We start from the raw sequence: 19,436 nt of genomic DNA on the forward strand, positions 1-19,436 counted from the left end.
GCTCCGGGGAATTTTTCCATCCTTGGCTGTTCTCTCTACATTCACCATATTGACCTTTCAAGTGCATTGTATATTCTCGAAGTTTCTAAACGCTTGTCGGCAGCCACTTATATGCCAAATGGTGTCTGTCAGCATCAGACGACTGGATGAAATCAACAATAACCACACGGACGATGAGGAAGTGATTACAGGGCCCTCCGGCCTGATGACCCGACTAATGGAAACAGTGAATGTGGGATTCTTCGGCCTGACTACATCAACAGTGATAACTGAGAATAACCCTATAATGATTGGCCGGTCACACTCCCAGCCTGCTTGCTGAGAGAAAGCCTGAACAGAGGGAATCGTTAAAATCAAGAATGGATGGAGATGAGCCTTGAAGTTTCCCTGAGCAGACAGAACCAATTTCGTCATGCAGGCAAAGTGTAGGTTAGCTTATTTTGCCAGGCAAACTTGACCGGGATCACTTCTGGCTTGTGCCTCTAGAAATGAGAAGCAAACTTCAACTGTTTCTTGAAACTGATATGAAGTAACCAGAGAACACTGTAATATCGTAACCAGTTACCGAGAGGAATAAACAGTCACTGCTTTATCACTCTATAAGCTGCCTTCTAACAATCCACCCCTGAGGCTCATTCCATGTTCTGGTTTGAGTGCTCCCGGTTCGCCAGCTCTGTGCACCAGAATTTTTACTAATTACTACTTCAGTGATTCCCTGGTTTTAGCTTGGCTATTTTAAACCTTTGACAGCTTCACAGTCAGACAAAGCTCTGCTCTGCAATCAGACAGGGGCACAGGCTGTACCTCAAAGGTGTGAGGGATGTGGGCTGAGCTCTGCACTCAGCCCGCTGGCTGTGCTCCACTATTGGGTGACATTGCTGCCCAGGCTCTCGACCTGGGCAGGGCCTCCCACTGGATCTTGCAGTTGGGTGGGCTGGAGATTGTGTTTTGAGGTTGGGCGGGGTCACCGTCCAGGAGCCTTGACAGATTGAAGCCACAGTGTCTGCACCTCAGCTGGGCAGAGTCACTGCCTGGGCAGTACCAGAGGCTGGGCTCCAAGGCTGCCCTCCGAGGCTGCCCAGGGTCACTGTTCAGTCTCTCGGGTCATGTGAGGCCAGAGGCTATGCTCAACCGTTCGGCAGGGCTGCTGACTCAGTTCCCCACCTGATCAGGGCTGCAGGAAGGGTTCCACAGCTGCCAAGGCTCTCTGACCAGGCTTCTTGTCAGGCAGGATGGGAGGCTGTGCTCAGCAGTTGTGTGCAGCTGCGAATTTCCTTCCTTGTCTGGATGAGATTACGGAACGGGCTCCAAGGCCCATTCGGCCCGTTGGTTAGGGACTCAAATCAGGTAGAACTGTCGGCCAAGCTCCCTGGCCACACAGGGCCAGCTGCTGGCTGGGATCTCACCCAGGTGCTACTGTATGCAGACGTGTGATCTGATAAGATCTGAATGCTGGTTGTGCTAAGCCATGTTCCCCTTCATCTCTGTCTGACCCCCAGTGGTCGAGTCCAGCAGATTCCCGCAATGGTCCCTGTGCCAGCCTGGGGGGGGGGCGGGGGGTGGCAACGTGATCAAAGTAAAACTACTCCTCGTACTTTCTTTTTTTTTTTTTTTTTTAACGTTTATTTATTTTTGAGACAGAGAGACAGAGCATGAACGGGGGAGGGTCAGAGAGAGAGAGGGAGACACAGAATCTGAAACAGGGTCCAGGCTCTGAGCTGTCAGCACAGAGCCCGACGCGGGGCTTGAACTCACGAACCGCGAGATCATGACCTGAGCCGAAGTCGGACGCTTAACCGACTGAGCCACCCAGGCACCCCATACTCCTCGTACTTTCTAATGCTGTCTTTCTCATTCTCTGTGGCCGCACCCACCCCCCACCCCGTGTTCTGGAATTTTCACAATGCTATCTTTGTCTATGGATAGTTGCCGGTTGGTCTTCTTGAGAGGAAGACTGAATTTGGGAACAACCTATGTCGCCATCTTGATGGCATCACCTCCAGGGGCTCCTGGAATATGGCCAAGAAGGGCTCAAGCTGATTTACAGGCCACTTCAGTGTCCAAAGGTAGGGATGACCCTGCCCAGGTCCCTTGCATGTGGTATCGGTGATCGGACCACAACCAAAGAGGCTGTAACGGAATTCTCAGGGATACACAGCTGTTTCTGGGTCTGTGGCAAGTCAGCTACCTACCTGGGTGAGAGCCTCCCTTCTCAAAATGGCTCTCCTCAGTCTTGCACTACACTGGGTTTCACAGTCTCCTACCCGGATCCCAGTACTCTCACAAAAAGACACTTTTGTTCAGAGAGGAATGCCGAATTATGGCTGCAGGGGGTCAAGGGGTACGAGTGAAGGGTGTCTTATCTGGGCATCTAGCTGACGTTTTTCACTTCACCTTCTCATTTGCTTTTTGTATTCTGCTTCCTTTAGTAGCAATTGTTCTGATTTGTCTATCTTTCATAGTGCTTGTGCTCTTGACAGAAATATGATCTGCAGAGTGCCTGGGCGGCTCAGTCAATTGAGCGTCCGACTTCGGCTCAGGTCATGATCTTGCAGTTCATGGGTTCGAGCCCTGCATCGGGCTCTGGGCTGACAGCTCAGAGCCTGGAGCCGCCTTCAGATTCTGTGTCTCCCTCTCTCTCTGTCCCTCCCCTACTCATGCTCTGTCTTCTCAAAAGTAAATTAAAAAATTGTTTTAAAAACCTTTTTAATAAAAAAAAGAAATATGATTTGTGTGTGTGAGCTCATTTTTCATCCCTTGGCTAGTAATGGGCTCCTGAAGATGGCGTGAGATAGAAGAAAGCCTCCTTTCAGAGCAGAAAAAGTGCAGAGCTATAACCTAGGCCCACCACTCCCAACCCCATCTCTTACCCATGAGCTTCTACCCCGGGCCCTGTGCTTACTCTTGAGCAGCTACGCTTTATTTACTGTCTATGGCTCTCGTTCTTTGACAGCTCAACTCCCCACTCTTTCCTGTTTGGACTCAGTAGAGGAAGCCAGCAGCCATGCTGAATTGCCAACCTGTCCAAACTAGCAGAGCAAAAGTAAGGCAAGATGAGGATAAAGAGGTCCCAAGACAGCAGAGTGGGGGTCCCAGCACTACAGGAGAGGGTTCACTCACACCCCCATGGCTCATCTTAACGCTAAATGTCTTCGATCCTGTGATGTTATGATGGAAGGTCCTGAAGCTGAAAGTAGCATGCACAAGTGATAGCTTGGGGAAAGTCCGTCAGTCAGCCATATTGGAGGATTTATACCCCAAACCAGATGTAGGGCACAAAGAAACTCCAAGCTCAAATAGCTGCCATATGGACCGACTTGTACATTTTCACCCGTTCAAATGCTCAAACTCTCAGAGGCTGATTGGGAATCCAAAGCTAGCATTGTGTCTGAAGGGGGGGAATATCCCCAGCCCACTTCAGGGGGAATCAGTAGCTAAAGTGAACATCTGAAGAGAAGGTTCCACAGGCAGACTAGGTGGCCTTGCTACTTCTCATAGGGATTTTCAGCACAGATCACACAGACACAAAGAGATGGGAACGAAACTCCTCAGCCATTGCCAGGAGACAAAATAGGAGAGTAATAACGGAATGATGATTAATCATCTTCCTTCTTTTGATTACATTCCACAAATCTCATTCTGAATGGAAAACTGTACTCTCTGTGAGGCAGTCTGTTTTATAACAGAAGGCATGAGGTCTAAATGTGACTTGGTGAAGCAAGAAAACAAAGAAGCTTAACTTAGTGAAATATAAAGGCACAATGCAAGGTTCCAACCTTCTGACGGGTGTAGACACTAAAAGAAAACAGCAATTATGCAGTGAGTTATGGCAACACATCAAAGGCTCTCATGTAAGCCTTGAGCCCACTGGATTGGAAATAAGTATGTAAATAGTTCACTGGAGGTTTACACTGCTAAATCCTAAGTCAGATACAGTACAAAGAGCATTCTAAAGCCACCAGGCTTAATTTCTCTCTTCCTCTCCTCTTGCAGCCAAAGGAGCAAGGAGTACTGAAAGATGGGAAGAAAGCAAGCTCAGGCCATTTTGCCTTCTGTGCCCCACCCTGCTTCCCTTCTCCCCAGTGGCCGCCCTCCACTCTCCCTGGTCAATCATCCCTAACTCAGGGCATCTGCACCACAGACAGGCCAGGCACAGGCTCGGACCAGGATACGGAGCCCCAGCAGAGGGAGAAGGATGCAATTTAGGAACCACAACCCCCAGCTGGTAAGGGCCTAAAACTGCACGTGTGCCCCCCGCCCCCCTCACTTCCAGCTGAGGATCAGAGGCCCAGTAAGTTCGTATAGCACCTCCAAGGTGACACAGCTGGTCCATGGAAGACCTGAGGCTTACAGCCTAGGTCTCTGCCTCCCTGGCGCTTTGGCCCATTTCTGAGAGCATCTGGAAGGCACCCGGGTCTCCCTCGCAGAAGGGACAGAGGCCACATAATTACCCCGTCTTACTTTCCTGCGTGGTTGCCCACGGTGTGGGTTCCACGCGGCTCTGCCCCCCTTGGTTTTCATGCTCCTCTTGTTTCTTCCACAGCACCGCTCCTCAGACAGGATGTCCTTTCTCACCCACACCCCCAAACGTGTCATCACACCGACCCTCACTGCAGCCGCTCACACTTCCAAGACCATCCTCCTGCTTAGCACCGGGTTACATTTCACCCTGTTCTGTAGTTACTGTTGGAGACAGTGCCTGTTGAAGGCAGGATTTGGCCTTTCACCCCTCACCACTGAAGGTCCCATTTGCCTAGGTCAGTGCGTGCTCTACAGCGAGTACTCAAGGATGTGCTGAATTAAGTTAATTACTTAGCCGCTGGAAGCTCCACCGATCCAGCCGTTTCTACTCAACAAACCTCACACAGCAGCAATTCCAGGCTTTTCTAGAAGCAAATGGCCATGTCTGGAGCATCCTGAGAGTGCTGAAGTAATGCCCTGCACATGGGAAGCAAACACCACCGGTTTGAGCAGCAATGTGGCAAAGCTATATTGGATCCAGTCTAGACAAGTCCCCTGGGAGCCTGCTCTAGCTGCAGAGGCCACACTATGTGAACAGTCCTAATTCCACTTTTATAAGAGCAAAGACCTTCCAAACCCTCTGGGGTCAGCTCGTCAAGGAAGCAGATGGTAGGGGACGGAAGAGATTTAGACTTCGTCCTCGCCTAAAACAAGAGTAGAATCTTTGCCAGCAAAGTCCGACTCATGATTTAGAGCCTAACTTAACAGGGCGCCTGGGTGGCTCAATCCGTTAAGCATCCGACTTCGGCTCAGGTCATGATCTCACGGCTCATGAGTTTGAACTCCGCATTGGGCTCTGTGCTGACAGCTTCAAGCCTGGAGCCTGCTTTGGTTTGTGCATCTCCCTCGCTCTCTGCCCCTCCTCCTCTCTCACTCTCTCTTTCTCTCAAAAATAAAAAGAACCTGATTCAGCAAAGTCTTCCTTCCTCTGCAGTCTTAATTGGACTTTATTTTATCCTTTCCATATATTTATATATATACACCCATACATGTATATGTATACTATATATGTATATACCTGTGCATGTATATCCATACACACACACTTCTGATAGATTATTTATTCACTCAACAAACATTTCTTGAGTGGTAACTACGTTCTCTGCACTGCTGTAGGCCATGTGGATTCAGTAGTGGATAAAAGAGACAAAAATCTTCAGTCTCCTGAAATTTTCATTCTGGTGGCTTCCATGTCTGCCTCCTCTTCCAGACTGTAAACGTCTTTGGAGCAGGGACCACAACATGTTTGATGCATCTTTATGTCCCTGGCACTTGGCACAGGGTGAGGGATCAGTAAGAAAGGAGAGGAGGAAGTTAAGGAAGGTCTGAAGGCAAATACTTATAAGGCAAAATGAGCCGTTACCTCAAATGAGGACATGAACCAAATGCAGGGAAACGGCAGAATTAAGGAAATCTTCAAGGAAGTGGTGGCATTTGGATTAGACTTGAAGGATGCCTAAGATATGAGAATGCACAGATAATGGGAGGAGACCGTTCTGGTGTCTATGGTGCCATTACAGCAAAGACTGTGGAGAGCAGCAAGCAGGAGGTGCATCCTGGAGGCTGCCGGCTTTTGCTTTGGCTATGGCACATGATGTGTCATGAGAAGGGGTGGAAGACAAGACTAAAGAAGAAGGTAGGGGTTGAGGTGACAAGATGGCAGAGGGCTTTCGATGCTCTAAGAAGCATTTTAGGAGTGACTTCATTCTATTGGCAATTATGAGCTGATGATGGTCCTGGTTGAAGGAAGAGGGGGCAAGGAGAAGCCCTGGGGATACTGTGCAAGGGCTGATACTTGCATCAGCGGGACTCTGACTAGAGAGCCCCTTGGTGCACTTTCCAAGCCAAGAGGTCACATTATGCCCAAGGGGCAAGAGGAGACATCGGGGATCTAAGAGAGGAGCCCACAGCTAGGTGACACAGAACATCAGAACAAGGAAACATTTTCTCAAGTTTTCCTTATTTGGGGAACGACTGGTATCGCATTCTAAGTTCATCTTCCTCAGAGCAGATGAGATTAGGACTAAAGGCAGAAATACTTATGCCACTGTCTTCTAAAACCAAAACAAATAAGGTGTATAAGAAACATGGGCTGCAGTTTAATTAACAAGTCTACCGGCTGTTACTTGCCCAGCCATCCAACACTGCCATTTATAGATAATTAATGGAACTGTTGATAGGCTCTCGGACACAAAGAATAAAATACATAAAATAGTTCCTCTGAGAGTGTATAGTCTACTTAGGGAGCCAGAATAGTTGTATGAGAACATAAAATATAAAAAGCACCAAATGCTAAACTCCAAAGTATAGTAAGGGTCAGAACTTACTGGTTTCTAAAATGTCACTGCAAACTCCATCTGAAAGAAAGAAAGAAAGAAAGAAAGAAAGAAAGAAAGAAAGAAAGAAAGAAAGAAAGAAAGAAAGAAAGAAAAGAAAGAAGGAAGGAAAGAAAGAAAAAAAAGAAAGAAGGAAGGAAAGAAAGAAAGAAAGAAAAGAAAGAAGGAAGGAAAGAAAGAAAGAAAAGAAAGAAGGAAGGAAAGAAGGAAGGAAGGAAGGAAGGAAGGAAGGAAGGAAGGAAGGAAGGAAAGAAAGAAAGAAAGAAAGAAAGAAAGAAAGAAAGAAAGAAAGAAAGAAAAAAGAAAGAAGGAAGGAAAGAAAGAAAGAAAGAAAAGAAAGAAGAAAAAAAAGAAAGAAGGAAGGAAAGAAAGAACGAAAGAAAGAAAAGAAAAGAAAGATTTATGGCACCTACTCCAGTACCTGGCACACACAAGGCACATAGTGAGTATATATTGAAAGAATAGATGAACAGGGTATTTCAGAATAAGTTATAAAGAACTGAGTGAGAACTAACTTAAAAAAATAACGTAATAAAGTGTCAAATAAATTATGAAAAATATCAACAAAAGCACACAAAAACACTTCTAATGACTTCTACAAATTTGATCAGGATTTGTGAAAAAAAATTCATAATCAGAATTCATAATTCAAATGGTGAGCTCCTTTCTGAGACTTGGTTCCTTAATATACACAAGAGTGTTGGACTTCAGCTATAAAATGCTCTCATTTTGTGAATTAGAACCCAGTTCTTCTAGGAACACTGGCTCTGCTGAAGACAGAAAGGAAGCAGGTCCATCCCTCCAAGGTCTGGACCTCTCAGATGAGGCAGTCACCCTTCCTACAAAGCATCAGCAGAAACCACAAGAGTACCTCTAGAAGTCTCCTCTGCCAGAGACCCCCGGCATCAGAGATTTTCATTTTTCAAGTATTATTAACTACCTTTCAACCATCTAATCCAAAACCTTCTGACAGACCAAATTTTTTTTTGAATGAACATCCCCAGAGAGAAGAATGTCTTGCTTATGCTTCTAATATTTCCATCTGCTAAAACTTGATAAGGCCTGTTATATCCACATAGGAATAAATGACATTGAACCAAAGATGCCCTTCAAATCATAAAACTCCCAAATCAGTAACATCTCAATCTATATTCTCAATGCCTGATTTCCACTGGGCTTTCGGTTTGCTTTCCTGTGGTAGTTTGATCTCCTTGGGGTCTGAGTGCATGCCTCATTATTGGTGCTGCTGCTGAGAAAACAGAACTTGGCTCAGCCCATTACTCTCATTACAACTTTCTGAAAAGAAAACAACCTCTGGGATGGTGGTTTTCGGCCAGGGCTGCGCACTGGCTAGCTACTAAAAATTTTCAATGCCTGGTCCCACTCCCAGAATTTCTGACTCAACTGGTTGTGGGTGTTGGCAGAACACTGGGATTTTTTAAAAGCATCCCAGGTGATTCTGATGTGCAGTCAAGGCTGAGAACCACTGGGTTGGGCCATCCTAAAAGGTCTAAGCAAGCTGTCTGTAGAAAATACAGGGGCACAGTCCCAAAGACAATAAAGTCTGTACTTCAGGGGCCTTATCTGTAAGTTGGGATCAATAATGGCTGTAGCATTGTGTTGTTGAGACGTTTATATGAGATCATGTATATAACTATCTTGTAGTGGACATCTGTCGATTTGGTCTGCCCAACATTCACAACTGCTTCTGAGAAACCTCTTTCCCTACTTTCAGTACATGGACTGGACTCATGATCTCACCCCTACTCGAGGAAAGAACACCTGATTTAAGCCAGCACTGCTCCAGTCACTGTGATTAATCAAAGGATGAGCACCTGACCTAGACCATCAGAACCAATGAGCATCAGCCAATATGTGGGCTTTTGCTAGATCTATTGGGAGGGAGAAGCTCTCTTGCTACGAGGATGCTAAACTGGTGGAATATAAGCCTACAGTTGCTGAGGTCATCTTGCCATCATGAAGGAGAACCACAGGATCCAGAGACATGTTTGTGATGGCCTCGACTGAACACCTCGATCAGCCCGACATGTCCCCAGACAACTTTAGGTATTTTGGCCAATAAATCCCATTTTTTGCTTGAGCTAGTTTGAGAGATCACAAGCAAAAGAATCTTGACCAACATGCACTTGGCAACTTTTTGAATACACTTAGATACTAGACCCACTGGGAAATTCAAGATTGGAGCCTCTAGGATGGTTCCTTCTTGCTACAACTTTCAAGAACCAGAGTCTCTGGAGAGCTCTCAAATTCTCAATCCTTCTGGAGCTGACCTAACGTCCTGGTGCCCACACTGTCTCTTCATCTGTCCCAAGCCTGCAAAGCCCTTGTCTTCTACACAAAGTCAAATCACAACTTTCCTTCAAGACCTGCCTGGCCTGCCCCCTGATTACTGCAGCCGAATCTACCTTTCATGTTCTCATTTGCCCTGAACACTCAGTCTACACCACTAGTTTATAATAGCTCATGTGTGTATTTTATTACCTGTATTGTTTCTTTCTGTGCACATGTTTGGTTGACCCATCTTTCGTGTAAGTTTTGACAGAAGGGATCATGTTCTAGTATACTTTCAGGATCCCCAAATACAGTCCAAAGCAAGTAAATGCTTGCCAAAATTTAACTAAAAGAGTACAGTAGGTTGGGGGTAAATGCAGACGTGTAGAGTGTGATCTCACTTTTAATTGTCAAATATATTTATTTTTAGGATATGGGGTTGAGGACATTTTTAGTTGATTTTAAATTAAAAAAATTTTTTTCCTGAGGAAAGCAAACATAAAAATTGAGTAAGAAATCCACAAATATGTGATGCAGTTATCTAGAATAGTACCAATGAATAATTGTTGTTCCAGTATAATGAATAGTAGCACTCACTTTCTCTGTTAAGAGTGTCCAGGACTTCCAATTTCCTGTTTGTCATGTAAGGAGCTTGAAAGTCATTACTCTGTACTAATACAAAAAGATGGACGAAATGAGTATCAGCAACTCTTCTTATATCCATCAGAGAAGTCAAGTCACAGGGCAAACCACTGCTCCCACTGGGGGGGCCGATGGACACCGAGAATCACAACTTATCAGAGCAGAAATCCATGTGCAGAAATTTCTCTGGATACCTCTGTGGGAATCAGTGCCAGGGTATAGGAAACTAAACCATAATTGACAAATCATTGCAGGCTCAGTGTGGACAAATCTGAGAGTTAAAAACTCCAGGGGATGGCCCAGTGTTAGGGTGGCACCCACACTTTTCTAAGCTTTACCTCTAGTAGCTCTACCAAGTTCTCAGTGAGGATCTGAGGAAAACTCCTTGTTCTTCCAGCAGGGGGAGGGCAAAAGTAACCATTTTGAAATATTCCAGAAAGTTATGTTCTTAACAAGACCTGCCCTCCTATTTGACCAAAAGCTATCCCACGGGGGTTTTACCAGAACCTAATCAACCTGGAAGAAAGGAAATACCTACCTCTAGCGTCCTATAGCCATCCTGTCCCACCAGAGGGGGTGGAAAAAAACCAAGCACCTATGAAGTTTACAGGCCAGGAGCACAGCACCCAAAAAGACCAAGACTTAATCGTAGGGCTATGGATCACTTCCTTTCCATCCACATTTCACCACCACATCACTAAAATGTATTCACTACAGTCTCTCTTGCCCACTACATCACAACCGGCTTTCAACAACGACAACAAAAAAATTGTAAGACATGCTAAAAGGCAAAAACAGTTTAAAGAGACAGGTCAAGCAGCATAAGATACCAGACTTAGATACAGTAGAGGTAGTGGCATTATCAGACGAGGAATTTCAAATAACTGATTCATATGCACAGGGCTCTAATGGAAAAAAGTAGACAGCATGAAAGAACAGATGGGAAATGTAATCAGGACATGGAAATTCTAAGGATCAAGAAGAAATGAAAGAGATCAAAATCACAGTTACAGAAATGAAAAATGCCTTTAAATGGGCTCATTAGCAGACTGGACACGGCTGAGAAAAGAAACTCTGGGCTTGAGGACATTTCAATAGAAGCTTTAAAAACTGAAAAGCAAAGAAAAAAGCCTAAAAAAAAAAATGGAACAGAATATTCAAGAAGTGTGAGACGACTGAAAAGTAGAACATACTTAGAGTGGAAATACCGGAAGCAGGAGAGACAGAGAAAGGAACAGAAGAAATATTTGAAACAATAATGACCGGGAATTTCCCCCAAATTAATGGAGACACCAGACCACAGATCCAGGAAGTGCAGAGGATAACAATACCAAAACAAAACCAAAACAAACAGCAGCAACACCAAAAATTATACCCAGGCATATCATATTCAAACAACAGAAAATCAAAGCAAAAGTCTTGAAAGAAGTCAGAAGAAAAAAAGAACCTTCTCTATAAAGGAGCAAAGATAAGAATTACAACTGACTTCTCAGCAACGAGGAGTGCACGAAGAGGGTGGAGTGGAATATTCAATGTGCTGAGACAAAAAAACCACCAACCCGGAATTCTGCATCCTAGGATATTATTCTTCAAGAGAGAAGGAGAAATAAACATTTTCTCAGACAAATAAAAACGGGTAGAATTTGTCACCAATAGACTTATCTTGCAAGAAATGTTAAAAAGAAGTTCTTTGGGGAAGAAGAATAATATAAGACAGAAATTTGGATCTACATAAAGATTCAAGTTTTAATGGTACCCAGGATTTCTCTTAATCAGGTATAGTAAGACGCACAGACACAAAAACGATTGTCATGAAGGAAGAAGTTTTTATTTTACTCACAGCCCTCTGGAAACAGAAGACACTGGCACACCACCGAGGGCCACAAAGGGAAGAACTAAGGCAAGAGGGCAGGCAGAGAGAACTGGGGGTGGGAGCCTTTATTGTAGTTTTCCTGGGAAGAAATGAATGAGGCAAAGTAAACAAGCAAGGTGGATTTAGAATTGGAGAGTTTGAATCCTCTCAGTGAGTTCTGTGCTGTCAGGCTGGTCCCTAGTTGTCTAGCACAATCCTGGGAAGATTAGGAAAAGGGGACAGTGTCCAGAGTTCAAGAGCCCAATAAGAGTCAGGTGGGGGTATGGACCCAGGTTTGGTTGGTTTGCATATCAAAGGAGGGCTTGAAGGCATATCCTTTACTATCTCTAGGAATCAGTCAATCATGGGGACTGGCAGTCTCTCCCTAGTTGGGCGAAACTCCAGATGCCAGAGCCTCATGAATACAGACAATAACGGGACCTCTGGGTGGCTTGGTCGTTAAGCATCCGACTTCGGTTCAGGTCATGATCTCACCGTTTGTGAGTTTGAGCCCTAAGTCGGGCTCTGTGCTGACATCTCAGAGTCTGGAGCCTGTTTTGGATTGTGTGTCTCCCTCTCTCTCTGCCCCTGCCCTGCTTGTGTTCTCTCTCTCTCTCTCTCAAAAATAAATAAAAACATTAAAAAAAAAAAGAATACAGATAATAAGAAAATATAGACAATACAAGAACATTAGAGAAGGAATACAGTTAAATACAAACTATTCTTCTTATTATTCTTAACCTAATTAACAGCTTGTTCAAAATAATAACGATAATGTACTTGATGATTATAGTTTATACGTAAGTGAAATGAATGACAACAATGATACAAGGGACAGGAGGGAGGAAGCAGGGATACTCTGTGATTATAAGGTATGCAGTACCCATGAAGTGATACAGTATTATCTGAAAGTGGATTTGGAAGCAACCGAGATGTCCTTCACCAAGTGGGATGGATAAATAAACAGTGGGACACCTGGATATTATAATATTATTCGGCGCTAAAAAGACATGAGCTATCAAGCCATGAAAAGACAGAAGAAGCTTCGATGCATATTGCTAAGCAAATGAAGCCAAGCCCAAAGGCTATGTACCCTATGATACCAACTATATAAATATCTGGAAAGGCAAAACAGTGGAGACAAAAGATCAGTGGTCGCCAGGAGTTGGGGGAAGGAGGGATGTATAGGCAAAGCACGGAAGATTTTCAGGGCAGTGAAACTACTCAGTATGATACTATAATGGTGGATACAGGTCATTATAAATGGAGTGAACCGTAATGTAAACTCAGGGCTCTTGGTGAATAAAACAATAACAAAACCAACTTGATCTGCTTTGTATTATCCCAATGAGCTGGAAATTCTAATCAAAGTCAGTAACAATCTACTCCTTCCTGGTTGCATGAACTACTTCTACACCTCCACCAAAGGCATACCAACGGATACATAGTCCCATTCTCCACAGATAAAACTCATACCAGCTTCATATTATTCTTCCAGAAACTTTCCTCTGCATAAATGAATGACAACACACATGAACTAAATGCAAACTTGATTCTTAAAATTAATATAGAGTCAAAACTGAATCCCCATCATAGTATAAATTTGAGGGATCCAAAAATAAATCTGAAATTTTATGCCAAACTTATAAACACTTATTATTTTAATTTTTTTAAATGTTTACTTATTTTTGAGAGAGGGAGAGCACAAGTGGAGGAGGGGCAGAGAATGAGAGACACACACAGAATCTGAAGCAGGCTCCAGGCTCTGAGCTGTCAGCACAGAGACCGACACGGGGCTCAAACTCACGAACCGTGAGATCAAGACTTGAGCAGACACTTAACCAACTGAGCCACCCAAGCGCACCAACAATAATTATTTTCTTAAAACTTTAGAAGCAGAATTATAAACAATTGGTACTACCGTTCAGGAATAATATTCTCAGCACGGTCATCTGCTGGCTTGTTCCTGATGTTACTTTCATGTCACATGAAGAAGATACTCGTTTGCAAATGACATTGGGAAAGACCACGTGTTTGGAGATATTTTTTTCCCTTAAAACTGTCCCTTTCCCATTCTTTTTATATTCTTTAGGATGTATGGGATTAAGCGAATTTAAGATAAATCTTGACTATTTGGTGATTTTCCTTCTCTTAAAATTTTGAACCCATAAAAACATCCCCCTTTAACAAATCATCAAGGCATGTGAAGAATTCAAAAACAGAACTTTTTGTCTTGAAAAGTGCATAATCTAGGTGAAGTAATAAGAATAAAATCCAGGTCATAAGGACCATTCAGTTTGACATGAGTATTAACACACTAAGCCAAGAGTCAGCACACTTTCCCTGGAAAGAACTGGATAGTAAATATTTGGGGCTTTGTCTCCAGTATAAATACTCAATTCTGCCCTTGTAGAAGTGGCCACAGACAATATGGGTAAGCAAATGAGCATGGCTGTAGGGCTGTGTTAGGATTTCCGTGAGTGCTATGAACTTTTGCCTTATAAGCCTCCTATCAGAATAAAATTAATTAAAATTATTTTTGATATAACGTTTGATACTTAACAGTGGGGGCACCTGGTGGCTCAGTTAAGTGTCCGACTCTGGATTTCAGCTCAGGGGACAATCTCACAATTCATGAGCTGAAGCCCCATGTCAGGCTCTGTGGGACAGTGCAGAGTCAGCTTGGGATTCTCTCTCTCCCTCTGTCTTTGCCCCTCTCTCTTGCTCTCTCTCTCAAGATGAACATTAAAAAAAAAATCCTAAAAAAGAAAGATCTCTGCCCATTTCCCTTCATGAGTGTTGGTTTTGCATTGATCTGATATATGCTCAATAGTTATGAATATACACAGTCCTGGATTTTTTTTTTTTATCTTTCATTGCTTTGTAGATGGAATCTTTTCTTTTACTTACCTCACTAAATTATTATTTGTACTGGCTACTTTACTGAACTTTCCTGCTAACTCAGATTATCAGTGTACTCTTATTTTAAATATAAATAATAATACCTTGGCCCCTTCTTTTAAAAAAAATTTTTTTTAATGTTTATTTATTTTTGAGAGAGATGGAGACAGAATGCGAGTGGGTTAGGGGCAGAGAGAGAGGGAGACACAGAATCCGAAGCAGGTTCCAGGCTCTGAGCCATCAGCACAGATGAACTCACAGAGCTGCGAGAACATGACCTGAGCCAAAGTCGGATGCTCAACAGACTGAGCCACCCAGGTGCCCTGACCCCTTCTTTTTAAATGTATATACAGTAGCTTGTATTATTCTCTTGAACTATTACATTTACCGGAACTTTGACAACAATGTTAAATAATGGTGTCGTTAATGTTCCTAACTACATGGCAGTATTTCAAGTTTTTCACCGTTAAGTGTGATATACTGGCAGTTAGTTTATAACATATATTTCTAAACATTGAAATAAGAAAATGTCCCTTTTTTATTTTCACCAAAGACTTGAGAAAATCAAGAACGGCTGCTAAATTTTACCAAATACCTTTTCAGCATCTACTAACTACAATTCTCTATTGAACTTGATTCGTGAACAGTTTATTACAGCTCTTCATATTTAATCAATTCTCCTTCTTCAGAACGAACTCCACTTAGTCATTCTATATTTTCTGGGCTATTGGCTTTGGCTTGGAAACAGTTGATTCAGATCTTTTGCGTCATTGTTCACAAGGGAGGAGTGCGTATTTCCCTTCTCTTTGTCGGGCTGTCTTGGTGTGATTTTGTATCAGCCCCACTGGATTCACAAAAATGACTTGGAAACCTTTCTTCTTTCTCTTTATTCCTAAACATTTTAAGTGACCTATCATTGCAAGTTTTGAAAGGTATTTATGCGTGGTATTAGCAGGCTGGAGCACATTAGCTTTCGGCAGTTTCAATCCCTTCCAGTGTTACACACCCCTTGGGTTTCTACCGCTAACTTTAGATGTTGTTAATCAGCATTCCTGCTTCCTTTTGCAACTTTCCACTTCACCCCGGCTTTGTATTGTTTATGATAAAATCAGATAAAAATCAGATCCTCTCATTTTTCTCTACCATCTAAGGGTTATGTCTAATTTCTCATTCCTAATATTATTCGTTTTGTTTTCTTGCTCTTTTTCTGCATTATGATGACTAGTACATTATTGGTTTTACTGTGATTTTCTCTCCAAAAGGCTTTTTTCATTTATTAATCAAAGTGGTTGTTTTTCTCTGTCTCAGTTTTCAATTCTCTGTCTTTTCTTACGCTCATTCTGTGTCTTCTAACTTCCTGAACTGAATGATTAATCCATTTATTTCTATTATTATTTAGAAATGAAAGCTTTTTGAGCAGTGCATTTTTCTAGGTACAGCTATAACTCTACAACATGGGCCCTGAGAGGCAAGTATTTTCGTTATTATAGACCAGGTATTCTTCAATTGTGGTTTTAAATTTTTCTAGTGGATAGAAATTTTAAATGTTTTTTGTTCTGTTTTGTTTTATTAAAGGTGTTTTATCTTTTAGTGTTAGTGTAACTCCTGCTTTTATTACCTAGTTTGGGTTTTAATACATTGCATTCAGAGGATGTGGTCTGTAATATTTCTCTTTTTTGGAACATAATGAGGTTTCCTTTGTGACCTGATATAAACTCACTTTTTTTTTCTTTTTCTTTCTTTCTTTTTTTTTTTTAAATAGGCTTCATGCCCAGTGCAGAGCCCAATGCGGGACTTGAACTCAAACCCCTGGGATCAAGACCTGAGCTGAGATCAAGTGTCAGATGTTTGACTGAACCACCTGGCATCCCTAAACTCACTTTTTAAAATGCTTTATGGCTGTTTGGAGATAAAATATTTTCTCCTGATGATTTAGAATTCATTATTAACCTATTAAGTCATCCTTACTTATTTTTGTCTATCTGATCTCTTGAGGACTAATGTAAGTGGATCAACATTTCCCCTACACTGTCTTTTCATTTCTTGCAGTTTGAGCTTTATCTATTTCTATATCATGTTAGCTATTTCGTAAGGTTTGTGACAGGTATATCTTCACTGCCGATTATATTTGTTATTAGTATACTATTATGTGACCTGTGGTTATAGTGTGTGCTACCACTAGATGGAACACTCCATCACACAGTGACATAGACTTAGGCTCACTGTTGTATCCTGTCTTTACTGGTGTCTGGTCAATAAATATTGGGGTGTTTGTTTGTTTGTTTAAGGAAGGAAGGAGGTTTAAAAATGCATGCATTTTGCCTCATTTAATATATTTGTCATTGATCTCAACATTATATAACAAACATCATAATTCCTGCTTTCTCTTGGATAGCATATCATTAATGTCAGTTACCAAATCTTTTTAATTTTAGATGCATCTCCGGTAGAGAGCATTTGGCTGGATATAGTCTTCTGATCCAATCTGTGAATCTCTTTCTTTAAGAGGGGGATTTAGGGTGTCTGGGCGACTTGGTTAAGCATCGAACTGTTGATTTTGTTTCGGGTCACAATCCCTCAATTGTGAGATTGAGCCCACATTGGGCTCTAGGCTCTGGGCTGAGTGTGGAGCCTGTTTGAGATTCTCAGTCTCCCTCTGTCCCTCCCCAGGGAGTGTGAACGCACACATGCACTCTCTCTCTCTCTCTCAAAAAAGGGGGGCAGGGCACCTAGGTGGCTCAGCCTTTTAAGTCTCCACTTCAGCTCAGGTCATGATCTCACAGTTCCTGAGTTCAAGCTCTGCATCAGGCTCTGCACTGATAGTGTGGAGTCTGTTTTGGATCCTCTGTCTCCCTCTCTCTCTGCCCCTCCACAGCTTGCGCACTCTCTCTCTCTCCCTCAAAAATAAATAAGCATTAAAAATTTTTTTTGAAAAGGGGATATTTGAATTCACATTATATTATAAAATATATGTTTGAACTTGTATACTCTCTGTTTTTATAGGTAATCCCTTATTTTTCCCTATTGTTTCTTTTGTTTAACTTTTTTTGCCCTTGTCAGTTTTTTTTTTAATTCTCCTCTATTGATCATCAATTTGGAAGAAAATATATCAGATTTTTTACTTAGATCAAACTAATTAAAATTATTTGTAAATAAAACATTTTAACTTATATTTCTAAACTTATTAACTTTAGAAATAAAATTTATACCCCCCTCCCCACAAAAGATGGGAATATTAGTCTGCTTACATTCTTCCTCTTCTTTCATTTTTTGGATTGAATTCTATAGAGGCAAAAGGAATCTCCTCATCTGTTCTCATGAAATTATCTTTTAAGGGGCACCTGGGTGGCTCAGTCGGTAAGCTTCCAACTTCAGCTCAGGTCATGATCTCACGGTTCATGGGTTCGAGCCCCACATCAGGCTCTGTGCTGACAGTTCAGAGCCTGGAGCCTGCTTCAGATTCTGTGTCTCCCTCTTTCTTTGTCCCTCCCCCGCTCACACTCTGTCTCTCTCTCAAAAATAAACATTTAAAAATTAAAAAAAGAAAAGAAATTATCTTTTAAACTTTAGGGTTTTCATATTGTAACTTTTTATTTTTAAAAATGTAATTCTTGCTCTGTGATCACAATACCACAGCTATTTCAATTTTATTTCTAAGTTTAAATAGGATTAACGTGCCTATAAGTCCATATCCATTCTTGGGTTCTTTATTTTGATTTGTCTTTTTTCCACCAAAAGCAAGCAGATCAGCATTGTCCAAAAGAAACAGAACGCAAGCCACATATGCAATTTTAAATTTTTTAGCAACCCCGTTAGCAAAGAAATACATGAAATCAATTAAATGCTGTGTTTTACATAACCCCAGTATATCCAAAATACTGAAATTTCAATATATAATCAATATAATAATTATTAATGCAACATTTTGCTTTCTTTTTTCATACTAAGTCCTCAAAATCTGGTCACATTTCAAGTGCCCAATAGCCACACATGATGACTGGTTACCATACTGGACAGAACAACCATAGATCATGGTGCACAAAGAAAATGACATTGTTCTTTAGGTCCCCAGCCCAAGTTCTTCCACCCCACACGTTAAGGAGATCAGTGTCTCAGAAGATCCACAGTCCTTGCAACACACACCAGTTACAAAGCAGTGGGCTAGAAGACTTTTAGGAAACGGTTAAGGAAGACAGTGTTTCTCAAGCTTTAATGTGCACATGAATTACCTGGGCATCATGTTAAAATATAGGCTCTGATTCAGTAGTTTGGGAGTGGGGCCTGAGATTCTGCACTTTTAAGAAGCTCCTGGAGGAAGCTGGTCCTCAGAAAACACTTGAACAGCAAGGATTAGCTTACGGGCCCTGACATCTGGCATAATTGAGAATGTCTTTCTGATACCTTCCAATTTGCCATCTGGTGCAATCTAGATCGGTGCTAACGAAAATACAGCACAAGCCGTATACTGAATGTGGCTATTGAATTCCCTGGTCTTAATTCCTGTTATTTTCCCTCTAAGCCCTGATCATTGAGTCACTGTCTTCCAAAATCTGATGTTGCTGAGATCATTTATATGTCCAGTCTAATTTATTTTTTGTTTTTCTGCTTGGATATTTAATTCTTTATCCTTAAAGAACACCATACTAATCTTATTGGCGGGGGGGTGGGGGGGTTGTTTGTTTTTTCAGAAGATGATAAGACTTTTGACCTGCCAGTGCAGATGTCCTTTTACTTTGGAAGTGTTCATCTAATTCTGTGTTTTCTCAACTAAAAAATATATTATTTTACATTTCAGTCTTTCTCAAACTGCAAAATATCTTCTGACACATTCATTTAATATAATTTTATTGTTCCGTTTTATTTGCCCAAAGGCGATTTTTAAATCAAAGATA

General features: G+C 42.1%; 1 protein-coding gene and 1 pseudogene across 1 annotated transcript in view; one reads left to right on the forward strand and one right to left on the reverse strand.

Annotated features, from left to right (window-relative positions):
• COL6A5 (collagen type VI alpha 5 chain) overlaps positions 1 to 19,436 on the reverse strand; it is a 129,194-nt gene that overhangs the window by 104,758 nt on the left and 5,000 nt on the right. The gene's annotated exons all lie outside the window — the stretch shown is intronic.
• Positions 119 to 19,436, forward strand: part of LOC106971587 (FMR1-interacting protein NUFIP2-like) — a 59,913-nt pseudogene continuing 40,595 nt past the window's right edge.

The sequence above is a fragment of the Acinonyx jubatus genome, chromosome C2 (genome assembly GCF_027475565.1).
Source record: "Acinonyx jubatus isolate Ajub_Pintada_27869175 chromosome C2, VMU_Ajub_asm_v1.0, whole genome shotgun sequence".
NCBI classification, from domain to species: domain Eukaryota; kingdom Metazoa; phylum Chordata; class Mammalia; order Carnivora; family Felidae; genus Acinonyx; species Acinonyx jubatus.